This window comes from Hibiscus syriacus, unplaced genomic scaffold, assembly GCF_006381635.1.
Source record: "Hibiscus syriacus cultivar Baekdansim isolate YM2019G1 unplaced genomic scaffold, ASM638163v2 tig00110597_pilon, whole genome shotgun sequence".
Classification (NCBI taxonomy): Eukaryota; Viridiplantae; Streptophyta; class Magnoliopsida; order Malvales; family Malvaceae; genus Hibiscus; species Hibiscus syriacus.
This window is the reverse complement of record NW_024062795.1, coordinates 3,691,639-3,711,992: the sequence shown is the minus strand read 5'-3', so window position 1 is coordinate 3,711,992 and position 20,354 is coordinate 3,691,639. Positions and strand designations below refer to the sequence as shown.

Genomic DNA, 20,354 nt, shown 5'->3' with positions numbered 1-20,354 from the left:
GCAATTATATTTATTATTTTAAAAAATAATTAAATTTAATTTAATATATTAAAAAATAGAAAATTTGTGTATCGTTCTTAAAAAATTAAAATTAAAATTTTAAATCTCATTTTTAAATTTATAGATCGGACACTTATAATTCTTTGAATATCACTTGAGGCAAGAATTATATGCCAAATCCTCGTGAAAGTGCAATCAAACAATAGGTGATTCCTATTTTTCATCTCTGGAAGCACATCTTCCATCAATCTACATGCCTCTCTTGGTAAGCTATCCTTGGTAAGGAGTTTATTTTGAATTGTCAACCAACAAATCATTGAGTGTTTTGGTATATTAAAAGGAAGATTAAACTACATCAATGACCACTTTATTAGAGGTAAAATTTATTTTGACTATAGATCTTTTAATTTTGTCAATTATACCACTTAATTATTTAAGTGTTGTCAATTAAACCACCAACCATTAGGTCTATTAACATAGATCGGAGGAGCTGATGTAATTGTTTAAAAAATTAGTATAAAAAATTAGTATAATTACACATGTAGTCTTTGCTATTTACACATTTTATCAAGTATAATTTTAATTCAGTTTAATAAATTTAATCTCTAATTAGACGATGACACGTGTTTCCTTTTGATCTCGTCCATGAAAAAAATCTAAGTAAAAGGTATTGTAATTCATAATCAAGTAGGAAGCTTGGATTTGCATGACTGAGCTTCCTTGATGAATATATGAGTCCATCAAGGAACCAGTTGTGGACATAATAACCAATATATTCTGCATAATACAAGCCTTGTTCCAGACTTGTAGGTTCCTTAGACCAATTCCTCTCTGCTATAGTTCTACATATCATGTTCCAATTAACCAAAGATCCCCTTTCACTATCATCTCTTCCATTTTTAGAAGTATCTGGCACATAACTGATTGATTCTGCTTAATATTATTTTAGGGAGTAGGAAATGCCTACTCCAATAGATTTGAACATTATACCTCACTAGATTTCTTGTAAGCTATTGAACATAGCCTGAATAAGTTTATATCTTCCAACATAAGACAGGTATTTGGTGCCACATGCATTGATTTTTGCTTCAATTTTCTGTAGGATTTTTTGCAAGTTATGGAACCCTTAAATACCTCACTAGAAGGGTTCCTGTCTTAAATCCAATAGCAATTTGAATGTTTAATAATTCATATTGTCCTACTCCTGAGTAAAAAGATCTCACTCATTAAAGTCTTTATTCATGCCACATCAATTTTATTATCTCTTTATTTTATAGTTACACAACTCTGCCCGAGGGGATTGATGATCCCTTTCACATTCCAAATGAAGAATTTCATCGAGTTAAAAGGAGTGTTATCTCCCAAAGCAGATGAATCTATTTTATAAAAAGAAAAACTAAAAATGTCAGAAGTGGGATTTGAACCCACGCCCTCTTTCGAAGACCAGAACTTGAGTCTGGCGCCTTAGACCACTCGGCCATCCTGACAACCTGCTCTGTAATTTGAAACTGCCGATTGAAACTATTTTTATTTAAAAATTCTTATATACAACTTAGTTCCTAAACTTCGATTAAAAATTTAATTTGGTACCTATAGGGTTTTTTTCCCAAATAGATAGTTGAACCTGTATTTAAAATTCAATTTAATACAAAAAAAAAATTTATGGTCCAAATAAGTACCCAAACTTTGTTTTTTTTTTGTTCAAATCGGTAGGCTTTTTTTTAACTAGTATTTATGATGAATGATTTATTACAATCAATTTGAATTATGAAACTAAGATCAAATATCAATCAATTTAAACTAAAATATCAAATTCAAGTATCTAATTAAAAAAAAAAGACACTAAATTGAACATTAAAAACAAAATCAGATACCAAAATGAATATTTACCCACAAGAAATCTGCATAGGTCTAAACTCCCCTATGCAAGCAAACGAAAAGTTCCATATATAGAGTTGCATAAAAACAGGTCCCAAGAGTTTCTTGTTAAAGATTTGAGGATAATTGTTTTTCAAGTCCAAATCTTATTACAGTGTCTCATTAATGAATCATTAAACAGTTCTAGAAACGAAATACCCAACTCTTTACTGAAAAACAAAAGAATACAGAAGAGTTCAAGTTAAACTCTTATAACGCTAATACAACAAATCCTGTCAACTTAATGCTTACATTCCACTATGACGATCTACCATATAAATTAATTAATTAAATATACGATTATAAACGATACAGTGATTATTCATATAGATATCTGCTGCAGGTTGAATTGTAATTACCATAACCATGATTGTCCTTTGATGTTGGAGGTTGAAAACTAGTAATATCATAGTGGAACAGGGAACCAGCTACTGATTCGACTCAGTTTTTGAGGTCGTGTTCCCGTTCTGTTGTTGGGGTTGCTGAGAAATGTTAAGCTGGAACATCTGGTGATTAACAGAAAGCTGCTCCGAAACCATGCCGTTTGAGGGGTTAGAGTCGCCACCTAGCTGTTGAGTAGCAAGCTTCAATCTCCGGACCTCGGCAGTTAATGCTTCGTTTAGAGCTTTCCAAATGTAACACGAAAATGAAGGATAAGTTACTAAAGCATAAAATTCTAGGCAATGCAGTAGTAAGATGGACGATTTGATACAACTAATCATAATTGATATCGAAAGGATGAATTACGAAGACATATACGCAGACAACAGACTCTGCTTAGGAGAAAAGTAATCACATTGAATGGCATACCAAAGACAAATAATTCTTACAGACACCTAAAAGACTCGGCTTGTGGCATGCATAAAGTAAGTTTATGAACGTTTCATTCTCAGTAGTTCAATAAAAGTGGAAGCAGCATATTTGCAGTATTAGTAAACCACCACACACAAGATAGCAAGATGTGTGCGGCACTAGCATATGATCGGAGCAAAATTTGTAGCATGAACAGCTATGAGAAAAGTGGGCACTCCAACTCAAGTATTCAAAACACTAATCAAAAGCATGTTACTAATCAAAGAGCTAAATAAGATTGCTTGATACATCAAATTAGTCATCCATAACTGCATTCCTTAATGTTCAAAACTCTGAATACTTGATCAAATGAAAAAGGCCAGAGATTTAAGTTAAATGAAAATTGGATCATACCATCATGAAGTTGTGCCTGTTGCTCCACGGCTTGAAGACGAAACTTCAACTCATTGTTCTGATTTGTGAGCCCAACGGAATCTCTCTACATCAATTTAAAGTCGATAATGAGAACAGAGAACTAAAGCTAGGAAATATCGATATAACATGCTTTGCTCTAAAATCTTCAACCTGTAAAAGTGTTAGCTGAGCAGACAAGGTGGTAGCTTCGGTCTGCAGAGTCTGAACCTTGTGCTCCAACTCCGAAATATAACGCATCTTCCTTTCTTTGGAACGGGCAGCTGATTGACGATTTGCCAATATCCTTCAAAGAACCAACAACATAAGTGAAATGCTTTTGTAAAATCAAAAAGTTACAAAGCAGTACTTGAACAGTAGGATACCTCTTTGCCCGCCTCGGATCAGTCATTGCAATCTCGACAAGTTTCTCGTTTGCCATAATCTTCTTCAATTCAGCCTCGGTAAACTCACCATTTCCAAACTCCAAGCTAAAGGCAGTCGAATTCCCATCCGTTGAATTTCTAGGCGAGAGTTGTCCTGGCCGATTCCCAGGTGCAGGTGGTAATTTTGGAGATTCATCACCAAAGTTCAACTCCCCCATAAAACTATCCATCGAAACACTTCTATAATGTCTACCGGTCGGAGCAATGTTCCCTGCTGCACTCCTTTTGTTCCCTTTCCTTTTCTCCGTCGAATTCATTCCACCTTGTCCACCATTCCCACTTTCATTGACAATGCTTTCAACTTCATTGTCACTGCTATCAACTCCATTGGTCTTCGTCCCACTAGCTCTGCTATCCAAATCTTCATGATTCTCATTACCATTATTGTTTTTATCTTCACAAGGATCGATCGCATCAATGTTATCCAAATTCATATAAGCAGAAAACAAAGTATCCACAACTACCCCTTCTGTTTTCCTTTCGCCTATTCCTTCACCGTTGCCATCAGCACCTTTGTTCCAACTGGTTTCCTTTTTCACCAACTGCACAGGCCTAGGCACTACTGAATTCTCCTTACTCGAAACCGATCCCCTTAAAGGAATAAGAGGCGGCGAAGATTGCATTATCGTATTAAAACCGAACGGAATATCACTACTGGAACGCCTATGTGATTTTCGCGGTGGCAAGCTCTCACGAACCCGTGGCGAATTCCCCCATGAAAAAGGGGACGGTGGCAACAACGAATGTGAAGCTCCATCCCTTTCGTCCATCGACACATCGGCAGAAACTTGGTCGGAAACCGCCATTGATGAAGAATCACGATACGGGGAAGGGCTCAAAGGGGGCAATGAATCGAGTGAGAAGAACGAAGAAGGCTGAGACAAAGACCGGGAATGAGTTGGTCCCGAGTTAAAACCCTGAGAACCCATTTTCTGGTTCGAAGAGCGGGACATGGGGATCTGTGAATAAGGTGAAACGGGGTGGGATCTGGTTAGGGTGTGAAGGAGGGATACCAACTCTTTTGTTAGTAGCATCACCAGCGCCGGTGCCGGTACCACCATTGTGGCCAAAATGAGAGAAATGTCCAGCAGCACTGATTTGATTAGGATTCAACTGAGGTATTTCAAGATGATTCATTGATAAAAGTTGTTTGTGGGTTGAAGATGATGATGTCCCAAATGAAGATTGAAGCCTTTGCATCACAACATCAGTGTTACCTTCTTCACCATCACCCATGTTCTTTTCTGACAAAATTGAAATGAAAAAACTTTGCACAATTCAAGCTCAACCCAGTTCACTCCAAAACAAAAAACAGAAACAATATGACCCAGCAGAATCTACAAAATGAGAGATAGAGAGAATTTCACAGCAGAAACAAAATCAATACAAATAAAGTAGAACCAGCAGAATCTAGAGCAAGGATTATATTAAGTAATGGTTTTAAGTACCTTGTAAATATAGGTCAAAGCAAGAGTGGGAAAATGAGCAAAAAGAAAAACAAAGAAACAAAGACAATGGCCGTCCGGTGTAACTTAGCAAATGACAAAGTGGGCAGGCGAAGGTGCAAGTTAGCAAGGTCGCAACACCACCAAAATCTCCGCCGAATTTAGCGGCAGGCGCTTTCTCTCTCTTCGTTTTCTCTGTTAAAAATATATACTTTAAAAAAATCGGTTTGGGGTTTGTCGGTCTGCATACAAACCTTTTTTTTTATCTACAAACTTTGATAAAGAAGAAAGGATGATTTCTCTCTCTAGAAAAAAATTAATTTTTTTTCTTGAGAATTTCGATGGAGGGGACACGGATTTCATGACATGCACGTAATCGACGCGTGAAATAAAACATTACATTTGGATTTGCATTTCAATTTCATTCCGACCTCATAGCGCAATTTCGCCCCTTATTTAGCTCATCATCAATAAATCTTACATACTTTTTATTTTCCTCTTTATTATTTTATTTATTTGTGTTTAAAATAAAAAATATTGGAATAAGAATGTCGAAATGATAAAGAGTGCAGAATTGAATATTTTCTGTTAAAATCTTTGATTATCTTATTTATTATTCAATTAATTTGTATTAAATTTTATAAAAGTTGATTATAAGATTAATTTTTTAATTTATTTTATTTCATTTATAATATAATAATTGAAATTTTAGACTACTTAAATAATTTAATATATCATCCTATTATTAGGTGTGAGTATTCGATCGAGTTGAGTCAAATTAAAAAATTGACTTTGTCGAGTTGTCGAGTTTTATTTTATAACTCAAACTTTATTTAACATTTTTTAGTTTAATTTATGAAATTTTAGTAGAGTCGACTTTTTCTTATTTTTATTTAAATTTAATTGTAAATATTTATAATATTATGATACTATTTGATTCTAATTTAAATATATTTTATAATCATATATGCTATATGTATTTCTTCATATTTTTTTTCATATGTGATATACATAATCATGTGGAGTTGAGAGACACGACTCGAACTTAAAAATCAATCTATCAAATACTAAATATTTTAAATTATTTAAGTTTTATTTTATTACTTAAATTAGATTTAAAATCTTTTCAAATCGATTTGAGTTTATAAAATTATTTTACGATTAATATAAATGCCTAACATTGTGAATGTTCTCATTTTAAGTGTCCCTTAACAGTCATTAAAAATCTTGTTAAGTGACACGTTATGTATTTTCTAATAATTTAAAAAAATCATTTAAGAAAATAAAAAAAATATTATATTTTAAAAAATATTTTTTTAAAAAAAAATCCCCCAACCCCTTCCCTCCCTCCCTCCCCCAGGCCCAGCCTCCTCTCTCTTATATCCCTTCTCCCTCCCGTCTCTTATATCCCTTCTCCCTCCCGTCTCCCCTCCCTACTCAATGCCCAGTGTAGGTATGAGAATTAGAACAAATGTTTTCAAAGTTTGAAGCTTTTTTAAAATTTTCGGGGAAAATTGAGTTTTTTTTAAAAAAAATAAAATATATATTTTCAAGTTTTTTTTTAAATAAAAATTTTCAAATCACCAGAACATGACATGTATAACTTAATGGATATTTTTAACGGTCGTTACGTCTGAGACACTTAAAATAATAATATTTGTAACGTAAGATATCTAAATCGACGAAAAAATAATTTAAACACCTAAATGAAAAAAAAGATGTGATTTTGTTAAGCCTAAAGGTAACCCACAAATTACATAATGCTTTTTTTTTTATTGATTTCCATTTTCCCTAATCTAGTGATAAAGCATATTTTTAACGATGAATATCCTTAAAAACTAATAATTTTAGTTAAGAGTTCTTTCTGAATAAAAGGTTATTATGATCTATTTTGAGCATTAGTTAATGCTGGCATATTTGTTATTGGTATAAGCTATTTTGAGTATAAATTATTTTCAACATGATTTTCACTGATGAAAAGTTTCGATGAATCTGTTGAATGATCTGGGTAATAAAAGAAAATATTATTTTTTTAAAAATTTTGAAATCGAACGGTTACGTTTTGTAAAATGTATATTTTTTATATGATAAGAAAATTGTGAACATAAAATTATTGTAAATATAATAATTATTATTATTATTATTTTGAAACAATATTGATACTTGAATCTTTAACAAGTAAAATGTTCAATTTATATCATCATTATTTAAAAATTATTTCTAGGTTATGAATTTTAAAAATTTATATGTGTATATTCTCAATTTAAAATTATTTTAATTTGAGTTTTGTTATGTTGTTTTATTCTAGATATAGATATATTTGATATATACATAACTTATATTTATATTTATCTTATAATTTACTATATATATCCATTTTGATATTATAATTAAAAAATGAAAGAATTTAACTTGTAGAAAAAAGACTCACTGGTGTCAAGTGGTACCAAATAAATTCCATTTGACAAGTAACTACAAATTAAGTAATGCACGCACGTTTTTGCAGTGGGAATCGACCTTTTTATATATATAATTATAATAATTGTTTGTATTCTTGATAAATATAATTATTCGAATACAGTGCTTTAAAGAAAAAAAACTTTTTCTTTTATTATTAAGATCATTTAATGAGTTTATAAATATTATACATTTAAATAATATCTTTTTATTTCAATATATATTCTCGATGCAGTGGATAAGGTAATGCAATGAACATGCTTGCGTTACAATTTACAGCCTCTTAGAGGCAATGCGTAAGAATATTATTCACCACGAAAAGTTTTATATGCTTATGTTCTAACCGATAACTGATTTTTTTTTGTTGATTTCGTTTTTATTTGATTAGATTATCCTATTTAAACGATTAATTTGGTTTATTTATTGATTTTAAATATTTAAATCAAATAAATAAATTTTTATATATTTAATTTTAAACCCATTAAATGATCTAAATGAATAAACATATTGTTGCTCTTTTTAAAGGTCTCCGACTCAAACAGCTACGTCTGCATGGTGTGTTATTTACCCAAAAATTAATTTAACACAAATTGACATAATTATATATTTAGTTCTCACTATTTATACATTCTATCAAATTGCATCTATTTTTAATTTAATTAAATAAATTTAATCATATGACGATATACATCACTAATAATATGTGTCACGACACAATTTACCATCAGATCTATCTTCTTCTTCTTCTTCTTCTTCTTTATTAATTTTTTTTTATTTTTTTGGAATTGAAAGGGAAACAACGCTAAGGTATTATTTAAGATCTTAGATAATTAATGCGGCGTTCGTTTTAGCGGCGCTGTAACACCCCTAACCCGTATCCGACCAGGATACGAATTCAAGGTTCAACATTAAATAGTCAAAGCATATACTTTTATAAAATAAACCATAGCAAATTTAAAACTTCTATTCTATAAAGAAATTCTTTTATATAAACATGTTAAAACCTTAATAGTCTCCATCAGAGCTTACATATTTAATGACTTAGTTACATGCTAACATACTAAATTATATGACAAGACATACTTTACAAAATAATTCTGATCTGAACTTTGTGCGGAGATATGCCGCTTTACGGATCCGAAGCTTGATCTTCTGACTTATCCACACCTACGTGTAAGACACTTACACGCTAAGTCATAGACTTAGTGAGACATGTAAATATATAAAGTAAACTAACAAATGCATGAACATCTTATGTAATACACATTATACTTATATACATATTGAACTCATCACTAACATGTTTATACTTACTTATTTCCTTGTCATTAATTCAATTTCACCATATGAGCATATATTGAACATAAACGTATAATATAATTTCAAAACACAACAATACATGAATAATTACTATGATCATATCATACATAACCATATAACATTTCATATCACCATTACACAGATGCACTTGTTACCATTATTATCATATGATCCTAACTTATCACTTATACATATCACATATACCATTTCACGAGAAACACACGTATCATTATATCAAATTATGTTTTATTTTCAAAGCCCATGCACACTATTGAGAACTTAAGGTATGTGAGTACATAGAGGTTGTGCACAATGCTGTCACCACAGCTCGTATAAATCCCACTAGGGGCGCGTAGAATTTGTCCCGTATGACCACTATGTCCCGAATGACCACTATGTCCCGAAGGACCACTGTGTCCCGAAAGATCATTATGTCTCGAAGGATCGCATAGACCCTCGACTCTTGGCATGCCAACTATACATATAGCTCTCATAACACATGACATGGGCATTACCTTTTATATCTTTTCACATATTCACATAGGCACATAGTTCAGTTTTATATAGCATATTTCCATATAATTCACATTCACTTATCACATAACTTTTCACTTTTACTTGTATGCCTTTTCACATAGCTCATAGTCCTGATTCTTATCTCATTACACATGTTCTCATACAATCCCTTTATTCAATTATCACATACATAACATATCATATGACATTCTAATAGAAACACATATAAGTCATATTACTTTCACATATATTTTATCCTATATCTTATGATCATATGACATATTATCATAAATATATGCATTTACATAGTTCACGTATAAAGATGCATTCAACAATTAGACATATGCATTTACTCATATACAATACATCTAGTACCATATCACTACATGTTTATGCTTCAGTACTCATATCACATAATATCGGAATTAGACTCATCGCAAGTCTTAATTCCTTAACATAACATACACTTAATAGCATGTACTCACCTGGTCACAATGAACATTATCAAGTTCTTGTTCTTTCTTGTGAATCTTACTCTGACGACCTATCCGAACTTTGTTTTCGATCGATGTCTACACAATCATGTATTTATACTATCAGTATCCAATTGATATACTATAATCTATCACTTCTAAGACTGAAAGAAATATTTATTCCATTTCCCATTGAAGTGCATCTATACATTCTATAGAGTATCGATGCATCCCTTAACATGTGCATCGATGCACTACTCATGCATCGATACACAAATCACCTTCGATGTTTTAATCTTAAGGGGTGCATCGATGCACTCCTTATGCATCGATGCACTAATAGCATTTGATGTTTATTTATTTGGGACTGCATCGATGCACATTGAAGATGCATCGATGCACACAACCCAGAAATTCCATTTTAAGCACGAAATTCACTCTCTTTTCATCTCAAATCTTCATCTTTCACCTCCTTTCAATGTAACACCCTCAACCCATACACGACCCGGATACGAGTCCAGGATGTCACATTGACTATACAAAACAATACTCTAAAAAAACAATAAAATATTTGAACTTATATTATTAAAATACAATAATATACATATGTTAATACAAGTTTATCAAAATACTCAGAGCATACACAACTTGACACTTTGATTACATGCCAACATTCATTTACATAACAAAAGGACCTACTGATTAAGTTGCCTCTAATATGATAGTTGCAGGAGTAGTATTTTCCATCTGCTTAACATGTCTCGTCTACTTTCTCGGATCCTACGTGTGAAACACTCACACGCTAAGTCATCGACTTAGTGAGGCAATATAATAATAATAACAACAAATAAATATAATGAACATACCATAATAAGATATAATGAAATCAAATCAAATACTTAACCATGCAGTTTATATCATCATGTTCCTTACCTATAAGCATAGTACATTAACATTCATGAATTCGTATTAATAAGTTTATTGCCCCATGATACCATACTGAGAACTTAAGGTATGTGAGTACTGTGAGGTTGTGTACTATACTGTCACCACAGCTCGTATAAATACACTGAAGTGCCACGTAGAATTGCATCGAATTACCGTGTAGAATTGCACCGTAGTGCCATATAAGATTGTCCCTAAGGACCACGTAGAAAATTCCTTAAGAATCATATATATATTCCAAGGATCAAATATGTGTCTCAAAAGACCTCACACATGTTCCAAAGAATACATATATGTCCCGAAGGACCGCGTAGACCCTCTACTCTTGGCATGCCAACTATACATATAGTTCTCATCTACATAACATGGGTTTTTTTCCCAAATTACATAGTATATCACATAGATATATCATTTCCTTACCTTCATCACATGGCTCATATAACTTTGCATACATATTCATTTAAAACATGTTACACAATGCACATAGTATGAATTCATATCATGCTTCACAATATGAAATGAATCATGCATCAATGTATTGAATCTAGACTTCTCAAAAGTCTAGAACTAAATATATCGCTATAATCATGTTATGCATAAGCACTCACCTATATTTATTTGTTTTTCCTCGATCGATCTTATTGGGCAATCGCTTTGGAACTTGTGTAGGCTCTTAATCTACATCGTAATCATTGATACTTATCAGTATACTAATTAATATATTCTAAACTATCATTTCTTGGGCTAAAATAAAAGTCATTTTCATCTTTTAATGAAGGTATGCATCGATGCACTATACCATGTATCAATGCATCCCTTGACGGGTGCATCGATGCATTATCTATGCATCGATACATAAATCCTATTTGATGTTTGTATTTAAGGGGGTACATCGATGCACTGATGGCATTTGATGTTTTTATTTTAAATGAGTGCATCGATGCACTTTGTGTGCATCGATACACCTTGAACAATTTCTGGGATTTATCCTTGAAGCATCGGCACACATTGAATGTGCATCAATGCACATAGCCCAGAAATGTTATTTTTAGCACGAAATCCCTTCATAATCCCCTCAACACTACATAATTCACCTCCTTTTATATCCCTAACTTGCATACTCTTACTTAAATTAATTATTATTCATTCCATACCTCTAAAACTTAGAAATCTAATTCTCCATATAGAATTTAAGAATCTCACTCAAATTCCAACATGTTCTTAATCTAATTCTAACACTTCCTATTTCTTAATTAGCTTGATGACAAGTAAAATCCCACTTCCAATTCTTATTATGAACTCTATTCCAAGATTTCACTTTTCTACTTCCTTTTTTTAATCCTTTCTAACTCCATCATATTTTGATTTTAAGATAACCTAAGCTTTCCTTAAGCTTAGTTATCATTTAATGATCAATAAGCAACCTTAAATTCATCAAGAATTTGATCAACAAGAAAACTCACCTTTAGATTGGCTTCACGATAGAGAAGAAGAATAAAAAAGAAGAGAAATCTGGAACTTTGGTTTTCCCCAATTGTCTTCCACGTGGGTATTAAAATATCCCTTCAAAAGTAATATTTAATTGATTCCCTTATTAAAAGCCTTATTTACCCCTTTAGTTCCTCATTCTTTGCTAATTGCTCCTACACAAAACATTTCAATCAATTCTTTAAACTTTTTAATTTATCCATTTTGGTCACTGAATTTTTTTAAATCTCACAATTTGATCACTAACCCGGTATAGAGGATGTTACAAATCTCCCTCCCTTAAGAAAAATTCATCCTCGAATTTTCATTGTACGAACAGATGAGGATATTGAAGTCACATATCTTCTTCACGTTCCCACGTGGCTTCTTCTACCTTGTGATTTCTCCAAAGAACTTTGACCAACGGAACCATTTTATTTCTCAATTGCTTAACTTCGTGAGCCAATATTTGTATTGATTCCTCTTCATAAGTCAAATCAGGTTGAACTTCTACTTGTTATGGTACAACAATGTGAGATGGATCATACCTATAACTTCGTAACATGGACACATGGAAAACATTATGGATTTTCTCCATTTCTGGTGGCAAAGATAACTGATATGCCACTGGTCCTATTCTTTTAACAACTTCATATGGCCCGATGAATCTAGGACTTAGCTTTCATTTCCGACCAATTCGTAATACTTTTTTCCATGGTGATACCTTCAGAAATACTTTATCCCCAACTTCAAATTCAATATCCTTTCTTTTAAGGTCAGAATAGGACTTTTGCAGATCAAATACCACTTTTGGTTATGTTGAATTTCCCGAACTTTTCTCTTCCATATCTTGAATCAAATCTGGATCAAGTACATTTTGATCTTTGAGCTCATACCAGTTTAATGACATACGACATTTCCTCCCATATAACGCCTCATAGGGTGCCATTTTAATACTGGACTGATAACTATTGTTGTAAGCGAACTCCGCCAGTGGTATGTATTTCTGCCACGACCCTTTAAACTTAATGACACATGCTCGCAACATATCATCCAATATTTGAATTATTCTTTCTGATTGTCCGTCTGCCTGAGGGTGAAAGGCGGTACTAAAGTTTAAGCGAGTCCCCAATGCTCCATGCAAGGATTTCCAAAATCTTGAGGAGAATCGAGGATCTCTATCAGAAATTATAGAAACAGGCACTCCATGCAATCTAATAATTTCTCTAATATACAACTCTGAATACTTTTCCATAGAGAAATTTGTTCTGACGAGAAGAAAATGTATTGACTTGGTCAATCGATCAACAATTACCCAGATCGAATCTCTTTTGTTTGGGGTCAGGGGTAACCCCGAAACAAAATCTATTGTTACATTTTCACACTTCCATTGTGGAATGGAAATTGTTTGTAATAATCCAGACAGAACTTGATGTTCGGCTTTGACTTGCTGATATGTTAAGAACTTGGACACAAATTCAGTAATGCTTCGTTTCATCCCTGGCCACCAATATCGATCTTTTAAATCATATACATCTTGGTTCCACCCGGGTGCATCGTCAATGGACTGCAATGAGCCTCTAACAATAAATCTTTCTTCAACTCTTCATCGTCTGATATCACAATTCTTTTCTTTATAATACAATTTCCCATTAGACTTCACCTCAAAATCCTTAATTTCCTTATTATTTACTTGCTCTATTATTTTCAAACATATTTCATCTTGCCTTTGCAATTCTCCTATTCGGTCCAACCATGATGGTTTAAGTTTTAACTCTGCACATATACCACCGTCTCCAGTCAAAGATAACCTTGCATCCATAGCTCGTAAAGCTGCAAACGTTTTTCTACTCAAAGCATCTGCTACCACGTTAGCCTTTCTGGGATGATAGTCAATTATTATATCATAATCTCTCAAAAACTCAACTCATATCCTTTGTCTCAAATTAAGCTTTTTTTAAGTCATCAGGTATTTTAAGCTCTTATGATCCGTATACAAGTAACATCGTTCTCAATACATATAATGACGCCAAATCTTGGGAGCAAACACCACTGCAGTCATTTCTAACTCATGGGTGGGGTAATTCTTTTCATGTTGTTTCAACTGTCTCGATGCATACGCTACCACCTTCCCTTCTTACATTAATACACACCCTAACCCATTGTGGGACGCGTCACTGAATACAACAAAATTCTTACCAGATTTCGGTTGAACCAATACAGGAGTTTCTGTTAGAATTCTTAATGAATCTTCGATAATAACAGGCAAGTCCAAGGAAACTCTGAACTTTGGATACATTCTTTGGAACTTCCCAGTCCATTATAGCTTTTAACTTTTGAGGGTCCACTCGAATCCCATCTGCAGAGATCACATGCCCCAAAAAAATTACTTCATTTAGCCAAAATTCACATTTGGACAATTTGGCATAAAGCTTCTTATCTCTGAGAATTTGCAAAACTATTTATAAATGTGCGCTATGCTCTTCAATGGACTTCGAGTAAACCAGCATGTCATCAATAAAGACAACAACAAACTGGTCTAAATAGGGCTAAAAAATCATGTTCATGAGATCCATGAAAGCAGCAGGTGCATTCGTTACCCCGAATGGCATTACAATGAATTCATAATGGCCATATATCGTTACAAAAGCAGTCTTTAGAATGTCCTTCTCCTGAATCTTCAATTGGTGATAACCCGAACGTAGATCGATCTTCGAGAATATCAAAGATCCTTTTAGCTGATCAAACAAGTTATCAATGCGCGGGAGGGGATACTTATTCTTGATGGTCACCTTATTAAGCCGTTGATAATCAATGCAGAGACGCATTGACCCATCCTTCTTCTTAACAAATAACACCAAAACTCCCCAAGGCGACACACTTGGTCGAATAAATCCCTTCTCTAACAACTCTTGCAATTGATTCTTTAACTCTTGAAATTCTTTCGGAGCCATCCGATAAGGTGTCATTGCAATCGGAGCTGCTCCCATCATTACTTCAATTTGAAATTCTACCTCTCTATCTGGAGGTAATCCTGGCAACTCAGGAGGGAAAACATCAAGGAATTCCTTAACTATTGAAATCTCACCTAATCCCTTCCCTTTAACTCTTGAATCTATCACATTTGCAAAAAAACCTTGACATCCTTGTAGCAATAGCTTTTTAGCAGACATTACTGATATTACATTTGTTAAAGGATTAAACATTTTACTGATCGCACTTATTTCTGTTTCTCTTGGACTCTTCAGGGTTACTTTTTTCGATTTGCAATTAACATCCCCATAGTAAAAGAACAACCAATCCATTCTCAGAATCACTTCCAACTGGTCAAATGGTAATTCCATCAGATTAGCAGGGAATTCAATTCCCTGAATCTTTATGGGACACCCCTTACAGACTTTGTTCACCCGAGCACTATGGCCTAAAGGATTAGTTAGTATAATCTCATTACTCGTAGCTTCTAAGAGGATCCTCAATTCCTTTACTAACTTACTTGTAATGTAAGAATAATTAGAACCCGAATCAATCAGTACCAATACTAATTTATCATACAATTGAAAAGTATCTGCTATAATATCAGGGTCATCACGGTCTTCACTTGTCTTTAAATTGTACACCCGTGTTGTTGACCGAACTTCAGGTTGAGCAGAGGATTCAGACTGGTTCATTCCTCTACCTCTTCCTCGTCCTCTCTGTGAGGCAGAACCAACTCTCTCAGATGGTGTAGGTTCACCAACCATCAACGGACAATACTAGATAAAATGTCCAGCATCTCCGCATTAGAAACAAGTCCCAACATCCATCCGACACGCCCTAAAATGGTTTTTCCCACAATACTGACATTGTTTCGCTTGACCCTGATTGAATCTCACAGCACCAGATCCCACCGACTGCGTCTGTCTAGGTCTTGCCTGACTTGCTCCTCTAGCAGAAGATGCAACTGATTCTGATCTAACTTATTATTGAAATCCTAAATCTCTTCCTCTTTTTGGTGGGTCTGAACTGTAAGAAGCACCCATCCTCTTTGCTGTCTGAACTCTTGAGTCCCCAAATTTCTCATTCTGATCCCTTTCAAGAGTCTTTGCTCGTTTAATCACCTCCTGAAATGAGGACAAGTTTAACACTATCAGCATTTCCTTAAGCCTAGGGCGCAAGCCCTCCATAAACCATTCACACTCATCTTTTTCAGTAGGCACAAGCTCAGATGCAAACCGACTCAGCTTGTTGAACTCGCATTCATACTCATATACAGAGCGGTTCATCTGTTTCAAGTTCATAAACTCCTGCTTCATCTGCCGAATAAATTAATCTCTAATGTACTTGTTTTTAAATTTATCTAAGAACAAAAACCAAGTCAACTGGTAACTTGACATCCTCATGGTGACGTTCGTCCACCATATTCTCGCTTGACCCATCAATAACGAGACATCTCCATCTATGTAACACCCTTAGCCCGTTTATGTCTCGATATACGAGTTAAAGATGTCACATCAAACTGAAAATATTTACTGAACTAAAATTTCCGTAAAAATTTGTTTCTTTTAAAATACTCTTGTTCTAACTTTAAAAATATATTTTAAAGTATATTTCATATTATAATTTATTTCTTTATTACAGAAAAATAAAATCATTATTTATTCAGTAATTTTACTAAACCATGTCTTTTCGTAAAACCTTTTAAAAACATAATAATGTAATAAATTCTTGTCATGCATAGTTACCAATAAAACTAAACTAAGTAAAATAAACTAAAATAGTTCTAGTTTACTATTACAATTTATTTAAATAATATGATAATTAGAAACTATTGACATAATTATACATGCCACTATAAGTCAAAAGAAACATCATAGATGTCTTACTGATACTGATGATATATATATCTTTCCAAAAGATGATCCGATAGCTCCTTACTGATCGTACTTATCCTTACTAGAACCTACGCATGAAAGTCATCACGCGCTAAGTATAACTTAGTGAGGCAGTAATACTAAATGTGAGAATAATTAAATAAAATATCAAAATATATAAAATCATTAAAATAAAATAGACTGAAATTCTTCAGAACATTCAAACCATATATCTCATGTTGAACTTTATAATAAACCTGAAAATAATCATCTGATAATTTTCACAAGATCATAAATAATCAGATCAGATAGAATAATCAATTCATAATTCTTTAGTCAGACACTTTTCAGAACTTTCTTATTTCATTTTTATAGCCCGAAGTATATTTTAAGAGAATATAAGATACGTGAGTCAGACGAGTGTACGCAATACAGATATCAGATCATCAGTCGGAACAGATAAGCACACACAGTGCTATTACATCGAAAATAACAATATGCACACCAGGTGCATTCAGATCAGAATATATATATACTAGTGTACACTCAGGTACACCACAGTATATCAAAATCAGAACAGATAATCACTCCACCTCATGGCATGCCAACTGTACGTTTGACTCTCAATATAACATACAGTGGGGTTTTAGTTCATTTCTTAACCATTTGATAAACATCATATCAGAGTCGAAAATATATTTAATTTACATTCTTAAAATATGACATGGACAGTTCATGTCCAAAAACTTTCATAAAACTTATTAAAGAAATTATGGATATAATTTCATAATCAAAACATAATTCATATCTTTGAAATAAATAAGGTGAGGTTGACTTATCGCAAATCGTCCTCAATCAAAATAATTAAATAAATAAATTGCACTCACTTTTGCCTCACTACAGAACTTGTATATAATAGTCCTAGTCACGAGCTTTGTCCTTTCCTTTCGAATCGTTCGGATTGCTAGATTTAACGTAGTCTGACAATACCAAATTATAAAAAAAATTGTCCGAACTACATATTAGTATCGTACTAATATAAGCTCGTTTTAACATTTGAAAATCTATATAGTAAAATCGATAACTAAATCGATAACAACCAAACTCATAACTCCATTATAACTTCAAACTTATCGAAACACTTATTCAATTCCATAAATAATTATTTTCAGCATGATTCTTCAACTTTTACGAATTATAAAATCTAACCACATATTTTAAATTCTTCCTAGAATTCAACTCAACTTTTCCTTTAATTTCATAATAGCTCTTCACTATTATTATTTCCCATCAATATATAAAATTTCCAGCAACTAAAATAAAAGTTCAAATCAATAATTCAACACTCAAATGCTTACAATTTCATCCTAAACTTTCTTAGGCTTTTCAATTTCAACCTTACAATTTGATAAACTTGAAATTCAATCCCAACTTAATACTTAAACTACAAAATCAGCACACTTTCCAGAATTATTCTAACTCACCCAAATGGTACTTTTACATTTAAAAATTACTCTTCATCTTCTAATTCATTTCAACTTAAATTCTAAAATTTCCATATTCAGACAACTTGCACTACCTTTAAAGAATCAATATTCTGTATTGATACACTCACTGAAATTTAATTCCGTTTCTTCCTTTAAAAACTAGACTCGAATACGAATCTATCCATATAAATAACTCATTCTAATTCAATCTGTACAATTTATGGTGAATTTTCAAAGTTGACTAACAGAATCTGTTTTATGCAGAATCTGCTGCCCGTTTTTCTGACCTTTCTTCGGTTAAAAATTCATATATTTTTTTATACACCTTGAAATTGATACCCGCTTATTTTAAACAAAACTAGATTGATATAAGAACATAATATATAAAAATCACCTCCAAATAATTTTTATAGAATTTCTGGTGAATTTTCAAATTCACTGCCAAATTCAAAATTTAAACTGTTTTCATTAATTTGCATCCTTAGGTTCTTCATCAATTCTTACAACACTTCTAATATCAAGAATCAATCTTTAATCATAAAATCACACTTCCCCTTCATCAATTCTTACCAACTTGAGCATAAAACATGAAAATTTTTATGCCAAATGAAAGAGAAATTCATGTAGGTTATTTTATCTTTAATAGCCTAACTTAAAATTCTAATAAAATGAACCAAAAATTTAAAAGAAAATCCTCTCACCTTGTAATTTGAGTCTCACGGCTGCTGGAGAAAGAAGAAACTGAAATTTTCTTCAATTTGCTAGACCTTATCCCTTAATACACATGTCATTATATAATATAATGAATATTAAATTCATTTAATCCACTTTACCATTTTGCCCTTAATAAAACTTAATAATTTCATCCATGCCACTTATGGCATCATCACTTACCTCATCAAATTCAAAAAATATCTAAATTCTAATTTTTCATGTTTGTCCTTGTAATTTTTGAAATTTGCAATTTAGTCACCTAATTCCAAAATTTTGGCTTAACATGGAAAATCGACTTTAATTCCATTGATCCATGTTAAATTTCACTTTTCTAAAATATAAATAATATTTCCAACCTTTATAACATCCTTCAAATTTTCGTAAAATTTTGGTTCGATCCGATTATCTGATTTCAATATCGAAATTTACTGTTTTATATCTTTTATCACAATTCCCGTACCAAAAACATGATCCCCACTAAAATCTCTGTTTTAATCCAAACTTTTCATTTACAGGCATAAAATATATATAACTTTTAAAAATTACAAATTTCAGTCCCTACATTTTTCAAAGTTTATACTTTAGCCACTAAACTTTCAAAACTTACATTTTAGTCACTGGTTAAATTTTTGGGGTATTACAATCTAACTTCTCCACTTTAGAGCAGTGAAGACCATCCAACATGATTTTCAAATCATTTAACCAAAGATCCCCCGCAACCGGACCTTCCTCAGATTCTCCCTTAAATTCGGGAGCTCCCAAACTTCTCGACTCTTTTGCTACATTCATTCTTTGAATTGGTGGGGCAGGAGGTTGCAGACGCGTCAGAATAGCGTCCAACGTCCTGAAGAAAGTGTCTTGGTCATGTACAGGCACTCCCTGATATGTCTGTCCTTCACCTTTCCTGGCCAGGGCAGGTGAATTACTGCTTTCAGCAAACCTATATTCTCCCGCTTCACTTCGGGAGCTATTATGTCCGGACATCTAATAAAATAAACACATTGTTCTATTAGCAAAACATCATACTCATACTATACCAGATTATAAGTTCTCACTATTTGTTGGCATGTATTCTATTTAAAGACTCTATAAACCCTGATTTATGCCTAGAATC

At 32.7% G+C, this 20,354-nt stretch overlaps 1 long non-coding RNA gene, 1 other non-coding gene and 1 pseudogene across 2 annotated transcripts; all 3 read right to left on the bottom strand.

Moving 5' to 3' along the window:
* Positions 1 to 1,403: 1,403 nt before the first annotated feature.
* On the bottom strand, positions 1,404 to 1,487 carry TRNAL-CAA. The gene has a single exon. It is a non-coding gene; the product is annotated as a tRNA-Leu (tRNA).
* Positions 1,488 to 2,064: 577 nt separating this feature from the next.
* On the bottom strand, positions 2,065 to 5,237 carry LOC120134628 (annotated as a pseudogene).
* A 5,239-nt stretch (positions 5,238 to 10,476) lies between these two features.
* On the bottom strand, positions 10,477 to 19,274 carry LOC120134368. Its single transcript, XR_005517164.1, has 4 exons — positions 19,228 to 19,274; positions 17,052 to 17,128; positions 11,331 to 11,400; positions 10,477 to 10,557 (listed from the first exon to the last, which is right to left on the bottom strand). It is a non-coding gene; the product is annotated as an uncharacterized LOC120134368 (long non-coding RNA).
* Positions 19,275 to 20,354: the final 1,080 nt, after the last annotated feature.